The 15,796-nt window shown below is 41.5% G+C and overlaps 1 protein-coding gene across 1 annotated transcript in view; it reads right to left on the minus strand.

Moving 5' to 3' along the window:
- The window catches only part of AP3S2 (adaptor related protein complex 3 subunit sigma 2), a 56,902-nt gene that overhangs the window by 12,587 nt on the left and 28,519 nt on the right, over positions 1-15,796 (minus strand). The gene's annotated exons all lie outside the window — the stretch shown is intronic.

Here is a 15,796-nt window from a genome sequence, read left to right on the forward strand (position 1 = left end):
TAAAGAGAGCAGGCAAAGAAAGCAATCTGCTTTGTAAAGTTCTGTTTTTCTCTTTTCCTTGCTATTAGTGTCTCCTGAACCACTTTCATGACCTTCCTTGGTTTTTAGACTAGACATTTTCCACAGTTTTCTCCAGATGTCTTGTCATGAAATTCCATAAGACCCAATCCCTAGCCCTTGATTTTCTGTCTTTCTCTTTCACTCACATGATCACACAATGAAAAAATGAGAAAACAGTGGAATCTCATCTTATATAAGGTTTAAGTTCTAAAGTCACCAAGTAAGATGGAAACTATGCATAGCCAAAATCCCTTAAATCACCAATGCAGTCCAACCTGGCTAGTCTTTCCTCTTGATTACTTTTTTTTGTCCTCAGTTAAGTACTAGATAAAGTGGCTGCCTTGTTGTTTAGGGACCACACAGATTGAAAATCTGTATTGTATCTTTAAGGATTAAAATTACTCTAAACACAGTAAGATGCTCATGGGAGGCACATGACAGGCACATGAGAGGAGAGGCAAAGAAGAGCGGATTCAAATCTTCCCTCTCACACTCATTCTAGGCACAGACTAAGGGAGTAGAATTGTGGACAGAATCATTCTGTATTTAGAATTTAATTCTCTTTCTTCTTGCCAAATGATTAGAGATGAATCTGTATATACTAAGTATGTATATGTGAGCCCACTGTACCCCCACAAACAAGATAACGTATTAGGTTCAAGTATTCACTCATTTTCACTAAAAGAATGTGATCTGTAACAATGTCTATTTTTATTTTTATTTTATTTTTAATTTTTTTAATATTTCCTTGGCCGCGGTGCACGGCATGTGGGATTTTAGCTCCCTGACCAGGGATAGAACCCGTGACCCCTGCACTGGAAGTGCTGAATCATAACCACTGGACCACCAGCAAAGTCCCATCAATATCTGTCTTTAAATATGCTTAACATCACAGAATGTTAAAGCCAGAAGGAAGAAATGAAGATAAAATTTGGACGCTGGCCTCAAAGGGCTTAATCAAGGAGGGAAGATAAAACATGCATGGAATTAACTATAATAAAAGGAAGACTGTGACTCAAGTACAAAATGCTGTGGAATTTTAGACAAGGCTGGGCCTTAAACTAACCAGTAAATGGAAGAGAAGCTATCCAGGCAAGGAAAATGGCAAATCACTCAGTAACTCATTAACTATTCTTCAGGGAATTCCCTGGTGGTGCAGTGGTTAAGAATCTGCCTGACAATGCAGGGGACATGGGTTTTATCCCTGGTCCAGGCAGATCCCACATGCCGTGGAGCAACCAAGGCCATGAGCCACAACTACTGAGCCTGAGCCCTAGAGCCCACACACCTCAACTACTGAGCCTGCACACCACAACTACTGAAGCCCGTGTGCCCTAGAGCTTGCACACTGCAACTACTGAGCCCACATGCTGCAACTACTGAAGCCCACGTGCCTAGGGCCCACGCTCTGCAGCAAGAGAAGCCTCTGCAATGAGAAGCCCACGCACCGCAATGAAGAGTAGCCCCCACTTGCTGCAACTAGAGAAAGCCCGTGCACAGCAACGAAGACCCAATGTAGCCAAAAAATAAATAAAAAAGAAAAAAATCATGGTAAAGTCTCCAAACAAAACAAAACAAAAAACTATTCTTTATGCTCTCCTAACAATTCTTCTTCTTTAAAAAGGATTACTCACTTGCTGGTTTTATGTTTTGTGCTCTTTTAAAAAATAAATGTATTTATTTTTGGCTGCATTGGGTCTTTGTTGCTGCATGCGGGCTTTCTCTAGTTGTGGCGAGCAGGGGCTACTCTTCATTGTGGTGTGCGGGCTTCTCATTGTGGTGGCTTCTCTTGTTGCGGAGCACGGGCTCTAGGTGCAAGGGATTCAGTAGTTGTGGCACACGGGCTCAGTAGTTGTGGCTCACGGGCTCTAGAGCACAGGCTCAGTAGTTGTGGTGCATGGACTTAGTTGCTCCGCGGCATGTGGGATCCTCCAAGACCAGGGCTCAAACCCGTGTCCCCTGCATTGGCAGGCAGATTCTTAACCACTGCGCCACCAGGGAAGTCCTGTTTTGTGTTCTTGAGTATGTATTGTTGACTGTAGCCAAGTATACTCATTGCATTTTACTCCTTCCTTAAAAAAAAAAATTCCTATAATGAGTCAGAGTTCTCTGTGAAGTAATTTTTTTAAAATGTTCTAGCAGGACTTTCTTTTTTGTCTACTGTTTCATCCTCCCTCATTTCCTGCCTGTTTGCAATATTGGTCCCAAATGCTAAGCACAACACTTTGTAAAGAAAATGGTCCAGGCTTTGTTCTCTTGAATTTTATCCTCTCTCTGGCTGGTTATCTGTTAACAAAACATGAGCTTAATACATTCTTACCACGTTGAGGATGCTAAAGCAGGAGAGGACACTAAGGGAGTATAGCTGTGTGGAGAGTGCAGGCTCTGAAATCAGAGTCCAGGGTCTGAATTCTGTCTCTGCCACTTACTAGTTGTGAAACTTTGGAGAAACTGAGGCATCCTAGCTCTAAAGCTCAGTTTCTCCATCTGTAAGATGGGGAGAACAAGAGTTCTTACCTGACATACTATTTAAAGATAAAATAAAATGATGCAGGAAATAGGGCTTCCCTGGTGGCGCAGTGGTTGAGAGTCCGCCTGCCGATGCAGGGGACACGGGTTCGTGCCCCGGTCCGGGAAGATCCCACATGCCGCGGAGCGGCTGGGCCCGTGAGCCATGGCCGCTGAGCCTGCGCGTCCGGAGCCTGTGCTCCGCAACGGGAGAGGCCACAACAGTGAGAGGCCTGCGTACCGCAAAAAAGAAAAAAAAAAAAGAAGAAGAAGAAGAATCACTGCTATGGGGGGATACAGAGCCACTGAAAAATTCAAACAAGGGCGTTAGTCAAAAACACACTTTTAATATGTCATTAGGCAGGTGTGTAAAGGGTGAAGTTAAGGGGGTAATATTGAAGGCAGAGAGAACTGTAGGAAAAAAGTAAAAATAAAGACAAAAATCATCATTTATTGAGCTAAGCAGTTACCCACTAACTCCAATCCTCAAAATAACCGTGAATGGTAGATGCCAAGACTCTTTGATTATAAATCACACCATTATTTTATGTATCACTAAAAAGGAAAATGTTGAAATGCTAATTAAACTGTGAAATGCCATTGACTGTAAGACAAATCTGGATTTGATATGTAAAGTTATAAATATTACCAAAAAAGGGAGTCTAAGAATCAATTAAATATGGTATCATCCCTGTTTTACAACTGAAGAAACTGAGGCGCAAGGAGGTCTTTAGGAGGGTTGCCTAAGTCACAAAGTTAGAATCTAGTAGAGCCAGAACCCATGAAGCCACTTCAGGCAGAATCCCACTCAAGGAACACAGGGCTCCTCCTGAGTCCACACAGATGTTATCTCCCAAGGGGGCAAAGGCAAAGCTAAGTGATAGACTGATGTATGCCCTGAAACTAGTGGGTGTACATAGGTCATAACCTTGAAAGTTGAGGTCTAATTAGAATCTAGTTTTTAAAAATAGGCCTCTAGGGCTTCCCTGGTGGCGCAGTGGTTGAGAGTCCGCCTGCCAATGCAGGGGACACAGGTTCGTGCTCTGGTCCGGGAAGATCCCACATGCCGCGGAGCGGCTGGGCCCGTGAGCCATGGCCGCTGAGCCTGCGCTCCACAACGGGAGAGGCCACAACAGTGAGAGGCCCGCATACAGCAAAAAAAAAAAAAAGGTCTCTAGCTGTGTTAATCAGACATTATATCTGAAAAGTGCTTTGAAAATTAAAAAAATTAAAAAACCACACAAAATTTGGACAATCAACTGCAACAATTAACCTACCAACTATCTTTGAGTGCCCTGTACTGTTCAGATAACTAACAAACTATTACATATTGACACTATTCCAAGAGTTTAAATCCTATTGGAAACAATTAGGAATAAAAACTTTAAAGCAAGAGTAAGAAGACAAATAACTTGGAGACCTACAATACTGGAGTCCAGAGAAGACTTCAACAAATGTAAAACTTGAGCTGTGTGCTGAAATCTTGAAAGCTTGTTAGGGAGAAGATGAGGGTATTTCAGGGTGGGGACAAGGCATAGGCAAAGGCAAAGAGGTGGGAATTGACAAGGTATGTATGAAAAACAGAGGAAGACTGTCTGATTGGCCTGAGGGGTCTCCGTTCCAAAGCAGAGACAGCCTGAGGGACAAGAGGATCCACAATCCAGAGATCCTTTGAGGTCAGAAGGAAGAATGTAGACTGAAGGGAAAATGGGAGAAATGTTTTCTATGGAAGATTAGACTGAGTGAAAAAGGTTGGGAGAAAGACTAGATATAGCTGCAGTAGTTACCTAGAGCTGATATATTAGTTACCCAGGAAGGAAAAGGAAAGGAAAGGGGAAAGGAAAAGAGAAGGAAAGGCAGAGGTGGGACTGAAGCGGACCCTGAAAGAAGAACCAATACCATTTTGTGACCACTTGGAAATAGAAAGCAAAGTACACATCCGAGATTTCATGCCTTGAAGAAAGATGATATCGCTGACAGAATAAGGAAAGTTAAGAAGAGAAGACCACAGCTGAGTGGGTAAGTGGGTGAGGGGTAGGCAAGAGAGGAGGTGAGGAAAGTAGGAGAAAATGAGCGGTTTGGTGTACACTAAGTTGGAAGTGATGGCAGGTCATCCAGATGGAAAGGTGCTGTACACTCCCATAAACACAAGCCTTTAGCCTGGGTCAGAATGAGATGTAGATCTGTTGCCCATGTGTATCAAAGCAGACAAGTGCCCAAGGATGAATGTAAAAAGAGAAAGCCAGCAGGGTGCCAGGGACAGAGCTGTGTGGAATGTGCCCATTTCTCTCATTCTGTAGGTAGGAAAAGAAGCAGCAGTCTTAAAGCCCAAGGGGGTCAGGCCCAGTCAGCAAGGAACCTTCCATTCCTTCCCTGAGGTTTCTAAACAACATTAACATGATTCTTCTAGGGTAAATTCAGATATATTGATTCTGAAAATCTAAAGGGATGCACTTTATAGTGACTGGGCAAAAAAACAGGAAGTGCTCAACTCCAGGCTTTGACAGGATGACTTCCCTTCAGTGCTATCAGGAGTTCAACTGCAGGCGGATGGGTCTGGGCATACCTCTGCCCTAACCTGCTAAAAATGTCTCACGGTACAGACCTGGCTAACTTCAGAAACAGATGGAGCAACTTGTTCTCTACAGAATATGGACCTTAATTCTTGAGGTCATAAGCAGATAAGGCCACAAAGATTTATCAATGACCAAGATGTCAATGTAGCAAATTGTCTTCCCCAATCTAGATGGACGTGCTTTCAGACTCATAAATGTGTCCTGAGGTGTACTCTGGGCCATTACCACTACTGTGCACACACTCCCTTGGCCCTCCCACTTGTACTCCGGAGTTAATCACAGTTCCTAGGCTAAGGTGAAGGGATAATGTGTAGACAATCTACAACTTATCTAGCTTCAAACTCAGACTTTGCCTCAGAGCAGGAGACAGCAATTTAAACTGTTTACTGTATAAAGCTTACATTAAGAGACGGCTGTACTCTTTCTTCAGTGCACTGGACCTAGAAGACCCAGGGTGATAAAGAGGCTATATATGTATATGCACATGGTACAACATTTTTGAAAAGTTAGTCCCCACACTTACCTAGCTCCCCTCTCCAGAGGCAGTGATGACTTTTCCACTCCTCCTTCCCCATCCCTACCTCATCTCCTATTATTTCCCCCCACCCCTTTCTCACTTCCATTCGGCTATACCAGCCCCAAGGCCTTTGGACTTGTTCCATTTACCTGGAATGTTCTTCTCCAGGGAAGAAACTATCTCTCTCTTCTCTTACTTTCTTCTGGTTTTTGCTCAAATGCCATCTTATCAGGGATGTGTTTCCTAAGCACCCTAGATAAAATATCAAGCCATACCTACCCACCCCTCAACCTGCTTTATTTTCTCTCCTGCACTTATTACCACCTAACATTTATTTTATTTTGTCTCCCTCTAGTAGATATAAGATTCATGAAGAAAGGAATTTTTTTTTTTTTTTTTTTGTGGTACGCGGGCCTCTCACTGTTGTGGTCTCTCCCCCTGCGGAGCACAGGCTCCAGACACGCAGGCCCAGCGGCCATGGCTCACAGGCCCAGCCACTCCGCGGCATGTGGGATCCTCCCGGACCAGGGCACGAACCCGTGTCCCCTGCATCGGCAGGCGGACTCTCAACCACTGCGCCACCAGGGAAGCCCAAGAAAGGAATTTTTGATTAACTATTTCGCTGGTAGTAGATGGACAAATGAATTCAACAATGAATAACCAGTATGTGCCAAGTATTGTGCTAATATCTGGAAATACAGTAGTGAGCGAGACAGTCTGATCCTTACCTTAACAGTATCTGGAGGTGGCGGGGAGTAAACAAACAAAAGAATGAAATAAATATTTACTATGTTCTAAGCACTTTCCATATATTTAATGCTCACATCCACCATATAAGCTAGGTGCTATCACGATTTCCTGTCCACACATAAGTTCCTAAGGCACAAGCCATATGGTTCTTAAGCGGCAGAGCCAGGAATCAAGCCGAGACATGCAGGCTCTGGAGTGTGTGCTCTTAAACAGGCAAATAAGCAAAAACAACACACTGTGTTAAATGTCACGGCAAAAGTAATTGAAGGTGCTCGGGTGGAAACAAGATAAGTATATCTATTTCAGTCTATGGGCAGTGAGGGGAATGCCAAGAAGTTTTCCTAAAACCTTTCCAGAACTGTCAGTCTGGAAATACAGGGGGATAGAGATGCAGTTTTGGACATAACTGAGTTTGAAGTGAAGTGAGTTCAGATGGTACTTTAGGAATCACTAGCAGAAAGATAACTGAAGTCATGGGACTGTGTGAGATTTCCTAAGAAAAGAGTGTCTAAAAGAAAAGAGAAAAGGGATCATTTAAGAGGTAAGAAGCTCAAAATGCCAGATGAAATGGCCAGAAAGGTAGATAAAACCTAAAAATAGAAACAAAGAATGCTTTAATAATGAGGAAGTATCAAAACTGCTTGGTGAGAAGGGCACTGGGGAGTGTACATTGGACTTAGAAACAGAGGACAAGGTTCTCCACAGTCTGACCATTATCTACTTCTTCAAACTTCTCTCGGCCTAATCCCATACACACACCCTACTCTAACTCAGTGCTCTTCATCTAGGATAGCACTGCTCCCACCCCAGAGGGCATTTGGAAATGTATCAGGCAGAGGACCTACTAGCATTTAGTAGAGGGGGTCAGGGATATCCACAGTTCAATGAACAACTGCACTGCCCAAAATGCCACTAATGCCTCAGCTGGCAGACCCTTTGTCTAGCGGCAGTTTATGCAAAGTTCCCAATCTCCAGTGGCCTTCACCCTTAATGTTCCTATTCCTCCCCACCCCCTGCCATACCTTTAGCCTTTGTTCCTACTGTGTGGTCTCCTGGAATTCTGGTTTTGGAATCAGAAGTCAACAAATTCTGTAAATTTTTACATATCATATTTATTATAATATTCGTGCTTTTAAAATCTCAAATTCTGTAGTATAGTGGAAAGAACATGTTTTGTGTTTTTTTGGTTTGTTTGTTTAAGTTTTAGGCACTTTAAGCCTCAGCTTGCTGATCTGTTACACAGGGATGTTACTATCTACTGTATTAAAGATGACTGGGCTTAAAGTACCTAGCACAATGCCCGGCACTTGGCAGCTGCCCAATCAACATTAATTTCCCTTTCTATGATTACCCTCCCCTTGAATGATTACAGTCCACCCATGGTATCTGTTGGGGGCTGATTCCAGGACCCTGCCACCAAATACTGAAACCCGTGAATGCTTAAGCCCCTTATATAAAACGGCACAGTACCTGCATATAACCTACGTACATCTTCCCATATACTTTCAATCATCTCTAGATTACTTATAATACTTAATACAATGTAAATGTTACATAAATAGTTACAAATACAATGTGAACGCTATATAAATAGTTGGCAGCATGGCAAATTCAAGTTTTGCTTTTTAGAACTTTCTGGAATATTTTTATCCCCCAAGTATTTTCAGTCTGAGGTTTGCTGAATCTGCGGATGGGAACCTTCAGATCCAGAGGGCTAACTGTATTCTACTCAGGAATTCGTACAGACCTCACTAGTCTTCTCACTTGGCAGTGATCTTCTACCTCAAGTTGCTAATGGTTTTCTCCAGCTACCTGACTTGGGGCCGTCACACCTGCTGCCCAACATGCTCCATATCTAGGACCTCAGGCTCTCAGGCAAAAGCTATAGATGGGCCACCATCTATCCTGCCCCTCCTCCATTTCAGAGACTTGCCCCAGAAACAGCTATTTCTTTAAAGTTCCATTCTTCTTTCTCTACCTCTGATTAAATATCATTAAATAAAAGAGTTCACGATTAGGTACTATGTTATTCTGTATAAATAATGTATATACATTTTAGTTTTATGAAGTACAATATGCAGATATACTATACATATTTGACTAAATGCAGTGCTTGTGATCACTGCTATAAAAAGTAGTACAAAATGAGAGCTCCCTCATATAACATGCCTCCTAAAAAATTGCATTCAACTTAAGGCTCCTTCTCCAAAAATGTTGCTTTAGTCCAAGACCCAGGAATGTCTCTATGTGACCCATCTTTATAGTTGCACCATGAACCTCTTAAGGACAGAATATTTGTCTTTTCCATCTTTGTATCTCCATATCTAACACAGTGGCCTCCTCATTAATAAATGTTTGCTATTTGATAATCAGAGAAAAAAAGACAAAAACATTCTCAACAGACATCAGTACTTTACCAAGGTCAGAAAGCCACCAAGGTAAGGATAGGTAACTGGAAGACTCTGTAAGGAGAGAGGAACCTGCCTCTCAGATATGGAAGCAATTTATTCTATTAGGGAATTTTAATTTTGTAAATCACCTTAAATTCATATGGGAAGCATATAAGACATAAATGCCAAGTATTTCACTAGAGAAACTGAAAAGCTGCTACATGAGATGCCTTTTCCTAAGAGTCAATCATGTTTCCTTTTTACAAGTGTTCCTCGATTTTTCTGATACTAAAATTTCTAAGTTTCCACCTATAAATTGATACTGAAGCATACGTCGGATTTGTTTTGCCTCTAAGAAAATAAATGAAAAACAAAACAAAACAAAACTGTGGTAGTCATTAGTAATATTCAGAACTATTTCAGGTTCTCCCCCATCTTGGGCACACGGTAGGACTGCACTTTCCTAGGCCTTTAAGTGAGAGCACGTGACTTGCTTTTGGCCAATGAAATGTGAGTGCAATGGATGCGTCACTTTAAGAGCCAACACACTTTAAGCACCCAGGTGGAAAAGTACACGTTGATGAAGATTTCCATCAGCCTGGACCCCCGAGTGACTATAGTAAGCAGACACACACCACAGCCACACAGCCTGAGTGAGAAATTAACCTTTCTGCTACTGAAAGTTTGGAGTTATGTTATTACCTAGTCTACCTAGATTGATACAAACACCAAGTCTGGCAAAGGGTCTTCAATTGGGGATCAAGAAATTCTGTTTTTTATCTCAGAGCAGGCCAATCCTCTTTTGCATCATAAATAATAATAGCAAGAAGTGAATCTCAATTCCAGCCTTTTAGGGCACCTACACATCAGCAATCCAAGTGATACACAACTTGTTTTATCTGCAACACAACCAAGTAACATCATTGGTAATAAGCTCTGCTATCACTACAGTCTTGACAAACACTAGGTTTTATTGAAAAGGCTGGATAACAAACAGCTCTAAAGGTCAAATTTTGCTGTTCTGTGTACAGTATCATCCTAATACCCTAAACCAGTAATAAGGAACGATTAAACAAACCAAAAAGGTTCTCTGTAATTTCTAGTGGCAATCAATGAGACTGTACATTGAAGCAGTGCAAAGTTCAAGTGCAAAGGAAAGTGAGTGTGTACTGTAGCAGATATTACGTATAGTTTGGAGCAGTCTGAGCTTTTCTTTCCTTTTTTTAAAACAAAGTATAGCAATGTTAGAAATTTAAGAAATCATTATTGCTAATCTCTGAGCTGTCCTGAGGGAACAAGATACTGGCCTCTGAAAAATATTCTGCCACAAAATTCTTCTCAAGTCTCAGCAGAGAAGGGCTTGGAATGCGATGGGACAAAAGGCAGGCCTCAGCTCCCCTCCACTTTCTCGGGAGCATTCAGAGAGAGAAACACAGGTAGCCAGAGACGGTTAGACATGCCAACTATCACCTTTCACAAGAACTAAAACTCAAACAGAATGTCTTGTTCTTTTAGGCCCAAACAGCTCCTCCTTCCTCACCAAAAACACACAAAACGTGTGTCCTTTACTCTTCCTCCATTCTCTGAAACAGAAATCAGGGTATCTGCTTCAAACATCACTGGGGTGTGGAGGGCATTAATGAGCTTTCTTATCACAACCTCTGTTCCCAGAAGGAACATTTAACAAGCACCATCATTTATTTATGATCCTTTCATCTTAGGTCTCAACAGTTCATTTCAATTTTGAGCCCTCAGCATTTTCCCATTTCAGCAGCTTATACTTAGCAGAGATTTAAATTCCATACTACAGGGTTTCTTGGGCTCAGACCTGCCCCAAAGCATACATTCCAAATCTCCTGAGACAGCCCATTGCAGATTGAAATCTATAAAAAGGCTGGATGAATTCCTTTGACACAGGCACTAAACCATGACTCTGATGACCAAATCTTGAAAGTCCAATTGAGTTCCAAATCCAGCTTTGCTATTGAGGCACTGGTAGAACAGAATGTTAGGCTACTCACATGACTGTCTTTGAACAAAACTCAATTCACCGAAATCAACACCAATACCCACCTCAGCCATGAAATTGAGCTGTGTTTGGGGGATTTCTGAAAGCAGAAGGGAACCAACTGCCCCAGGCAAGATAAGCTCCAAATGACACAGTCTGGAGAGTTGAGGACTATGTCAGAGACTATGAAATCAAACTTTACTCCAACCTGCAGCATTTTAAATCATGAAGAAGCTTATGAGGCTAGAGACATGAGAACTCTTTAGTGACACTCACCTGTAGACAGCTCACTCAGTAAAAGGGGCCATGCTAGATCCAGGGAGGGAGACAAGGGCAAACACAAAGAAAAGAACAGTCTAGTCAAGTAGGGAAAACATACAAACTCACATAAACTAAGGTACATAAGGTCAGAAATAGCACTACATATTGTCCACAGAGATGATGACAGGCCAGGGTAACCAGGACAAGCTTTAGGGTGGTAGGATTTGAGCTGAGCTTGAATGACAGACTGGATTACAAAGAGATGTTGAAAGGCAATTCAGGCAGAGGCTCTGAAGCACGAATTACAAAGAGATGAAGACTGGTCCACTCTGGCTAGAGCAGAAGGTATCTGGCTAGAAGTAATGGTAAGTGAGGACAAGACAGAATAGGGACAAACTGTGAACAGCCTTGAATGCCTGGCCAGGGGGTCAAAGCTTGATAATGGGGGACCAAAACAGGTCTGTGATCAAGGGACCTAGTCTAAAGGGTGCTTTGGAAAATGAATCTAATTCCAGTGTGCAGGATCAACAAGAATGAAGAGAAAACAAGGTAAGAAAACCCAACAGACACAACTGAAATTAAGAGACACCATAAATGAAGACAGTGGCTCTCCTTGACTCATAATTGAAACTAGGATTATAAAATTTATATATATATAAAGGACATTACTGGGTCAAATGGGGAAAATTAAATATGAACTATATATTGGATAACAGTATATATTATCCATATGTTAAATTTCCTGAATGTTAATTATGTTGTGGTTAATAATTAATTATGCTGTAATTAAGTATATTAGAGAATTATGTACAACATATTATATAAGACAATGTCTTTGTTCTTAGGAGAGGTCTGCTGAAGTATTTAGGGTTGAAAAGTTATGATGTCTGCAACTAACTCTCAAATGGTTCAGGAAAAAAGTATGTATCTAGAGAGATAAAAAGCAAGTGTGACCAATGTCAATAACTAGTGAATCTAAACACAAGATATAAGAAGGACTCTATGGAAAGAAGCACAGGTTTTAGTGACTGACTGGCTGTTGGGGGCAAGGAAGAAGGAGGAAAGGTTTTGCGTGTACGTGACACAGAATATTGGTAGCACCACGGAAAAGGGAAGCTAAGGGAAGAAACAGTTTTCAGGAGACACGTGCTGAATGTGGCTACGGATAAGAAGTGGCAAGAAGAAACAAGATACTAGAATGAAATGAGAAAGAAATGTCTTCGAGCAGTTGGGAAAAGTAAGACTCAGGCCATACATCAGGACTAGAAATACCAATTTACGAACTGCCTAAGTGAATAACAGTTTAAGTATGAGAAACAGATGAGATCTAAGATAGAAGCAGGACAGGGAAAAGAGTGAAGTGAGAGATGACTGACATCATAATTTACTGGTAGAAGGTGGGAAGAGAATAAGAGAACCAGGAGGGTTCTATGTGACAGAAACAAAGGTAAGAAAAGGATTAAGGCAGTGCTTCATGGAATGATCAACGGCATCAAATACTGCAGAAACACTAAAGAAGGTGAAGATTAGCAAATAGAATTAGGAAATAATCAGTAAATTTGGGGTAGAAGTTAAAACCAGGCTATAGGCTCCAGAAAAGGAACAGACAAAGTAGAAATGCAAGACTGGGTATAAATCACTCACACATGAGGAGGTTTACCTTAAATGAAATGGAAATGAAACGACAGTTAAAAGGAGCACTAGAGGCATGGGGAGAGCTGTGTTCTGTAAGAGATTGGGACAATCTGGCGAAATTTGTAGTTATAGGAGAAGGAGCAAATAAAGACACCTCGGAGACAAGTTGAAGAACCGAGATTATGCTGCATATTAGGGAGAGATAGGAAGAGGACTTAGTTCTAGAAATGGAATGGAATAAACCTTCCTTTAAGACAGGAAGAAAGGGTGAGTGAAGAGGTGAAGAGAGCAGCAGTAATAAAAAGAGGACATTGACAAAAATAATTTAGAAGCTGACAAAGAAATCTCAAGATTAGAAAAAAATTGCCAGGGCAGCAGGAATTGAGTCATTTCTGGACCTTACACAGTCCTGCTACTCCAGCCACAACTGCTTAGGGGAATGGGGCAGCTATCCATGACAACCCAACGCAGAGTGTAACCGCCTGATGGGAATTCCTGACTTAAGGTGGAGACTAATTAAGAAGGACTGCGTTCAAGGTGACATTCCTCCTGTATTATGACAGGTCCTTTGCCTATATGAGTAAAAGACCATTTTCTACTATCAATAGAAGATATGCCTGAATTAGCAATTGCTCTACATGAGGGCAAAGGTAAGCTTCAAATTCCACTGAAAGAAAGTCCCGTGTTGGAAGACACCTTTAGACACTCTACAGGCGAGTACACTGAGATTTGGTCCTTGCATCATCACTTTTCAAAAACTTTAGGAGATATGGACAGCAATTTCCTGATGTCATAGAGCAACTAAAAATAAACAGTTTTATAAACTGTAAAAGAAATGTGCAGCAGCAGCAAAACACTTCATAGAGCTCATTTGAAGATAAGACATATGAGAAAGAACAATATTTTTATGGCCTTTTATTTCCTTTAAAAGACGTGCAATAAAATAGTTGGGACTGGAATTACTTTACTGCTTTAGCAGGTATCCTCACAAATATTTAAAGAACAATATTAGAATGGTAAGGCAAAAAATCATGATTACCCCAGGAGATGGAGAAAAAGCTTTTGATACATTTTAACACCCTTTCATGACTAAAAACTCTTCGCAACTAGAAAAAGAAGAAACTTCCTTTAACTTGATAAAGAATATTTACCCAAAAACTTGCTATATTTCAAATACTATATATATAGCAAATACTGACAAGATGAAGACTTCGCTTTGAAATTATGAACAAAATGAGATGCCCACTATCACCACTTCTATTCAGCATTACACTGGAGTTCCTAGTCAGTAAAGCAAGAAACAGTAAGAAAGCTACAGGATTGAAAAGAAATGGGCAAAACGTTTACAGATAAAATATCAGAATTAGTAAGTGTTTAACACAATCTCTGAATTCAACATCAACTTACAGAAATAAAGTGATGGATATATTATATAGCAACAATAAACAAAAATGAATATTTAAAACATCATTACATAAAAAAACAGGTATCTAGGAATAAATTTAATAAAAGATATGTAAAACCTCTATGGGAAAAATTGTAAAAGTTCACTGAGAAACCTCAAAGAAGACCTGAAGAAATGGCTATACCATAACATGGATAAAACCTGATATTGTAAAAGTGTAAATTCTCCTGAAATGTTTTATAGATTCAACGCAATTCCAATCGAAATCCCAACAGGTGTGTGTGTGTGTGTGTGCATGTGCGCATGTGTAACTTACAAATTGACCCTAAATTGCACAGGACCAAGCTCAACTTCCCATAGGACCCGCAACTGCCTCCTCCAGGTGTATCATCCTATAGGCCCCCAAGTTTTCAGGTGTTAGGCATCTGGCATTCTGAGACAACTTCTAGAGACAGCTGGCACCCAAATAACAGACTACCTAGTATCCAGGCAGTTTGTCTATCTCCTCACTGGTAAGTCTGCTCCTGTAGTTGTCTGATAAATACAGAGGGCAGGGCTTCCCTGGTGGTGTAGTGGTTGGGAGTCTGCCTGCCGATGCAGGGGACATGGGTTCGAGCCCTGGTCCGGGAGGATCCCACGTGCCATGGAGCAACTAAGCCCATGCGCCAAAACTACTGAAGCCCGCATGCCTGGAGCCCATGCTCCTCAACGGGAGAGGCCACCGTGATGAGAGGCCCGCACACTGTAACGAAGAGTAGCCCCTGCTCGCCTCAACTGGAGAAAGACCACGTGCAGCAATGAACACCCGATGCAGCCAAAAATAAAAAAAAAATTTTTAATAAAAAAGAATATAGAGTTTCTTTTTAAAAAAAAAAGAAAGGGCATTGGGAGAAGGGGGCGGGAAGCCACTCTACCAGAGACAGGCCCTGACACACCTTGCCATGGTGACAATGGGAGGATGGGAAACCTGTGCCTCCTCCTCTCCTGCTTGGGAATTCCCAAGCAAAGCCTATCCCTTAATCCATGAGCTGAGAATGGCTTGGTAAGCAACAGGTGGCATCCCCAAAGGAATCCACTTTGAAACCAGGTGTTAACCCCAAGGTTAACACCTTGTATTTCACAATTAAAAAAAAATTGTTTTAAAATAATAATAGGGCCTATAGAAAGCATTCCTCTGTTCCCTCCATATTCTCAAGTCTCTTTAAGTCTTAACTTTTTTTCCCCACTAGTACAGAAGGAAACTAGAGCTATGGCTCTCCTTGACAGAAATTACCAGATAGCAGCACCTTTAACAACTGACAAGCCTAAAACCACTCTAATTGCCTGCCAAGAGGAGGTTGAGAGGTCTCTGAAGTTTCTAAAGTCCTTTCATATGAAAAGGGAGAGTAACCACCTCAAAAGTGTCAGTCAGTCCGGAAGTCTTGTGAGGCTATCAGGGAGCCCCAAGTCAAGTATCTATAAAAGGAATGGGGTTCTGTGATTCTCTTGCACCAAGCTGCTCAGGGAGCCACACAGCCAAGCCACATGTTGAGAGAGAAAACTGTACTCCATTCCAACACCCATTGCATTAGCCCAGAAAATGCTATCTGAAAACCCTGGGAGAGTTAACTGAGGCTGAAGATCCTACTGGAAAATGAAAGTGCTCTAGATGGCAATGATGGATCTAAAAATAACCTATCTCGTCAT

Source organism: Phocoena phocoena, chromosome 2 (genome assembly GCF_963924675.1).
Source record: "Phocoena phocoena chromosome 2, mPhoPho1.1, whole genome shotgun sequence".
Classification (NCBI taxonomy): Eukaryota; Metazoa; Chordata; class Mammalia; order Artiodactyla; family Phocoenidae; genus Phocoena; species Phocoena phocoena.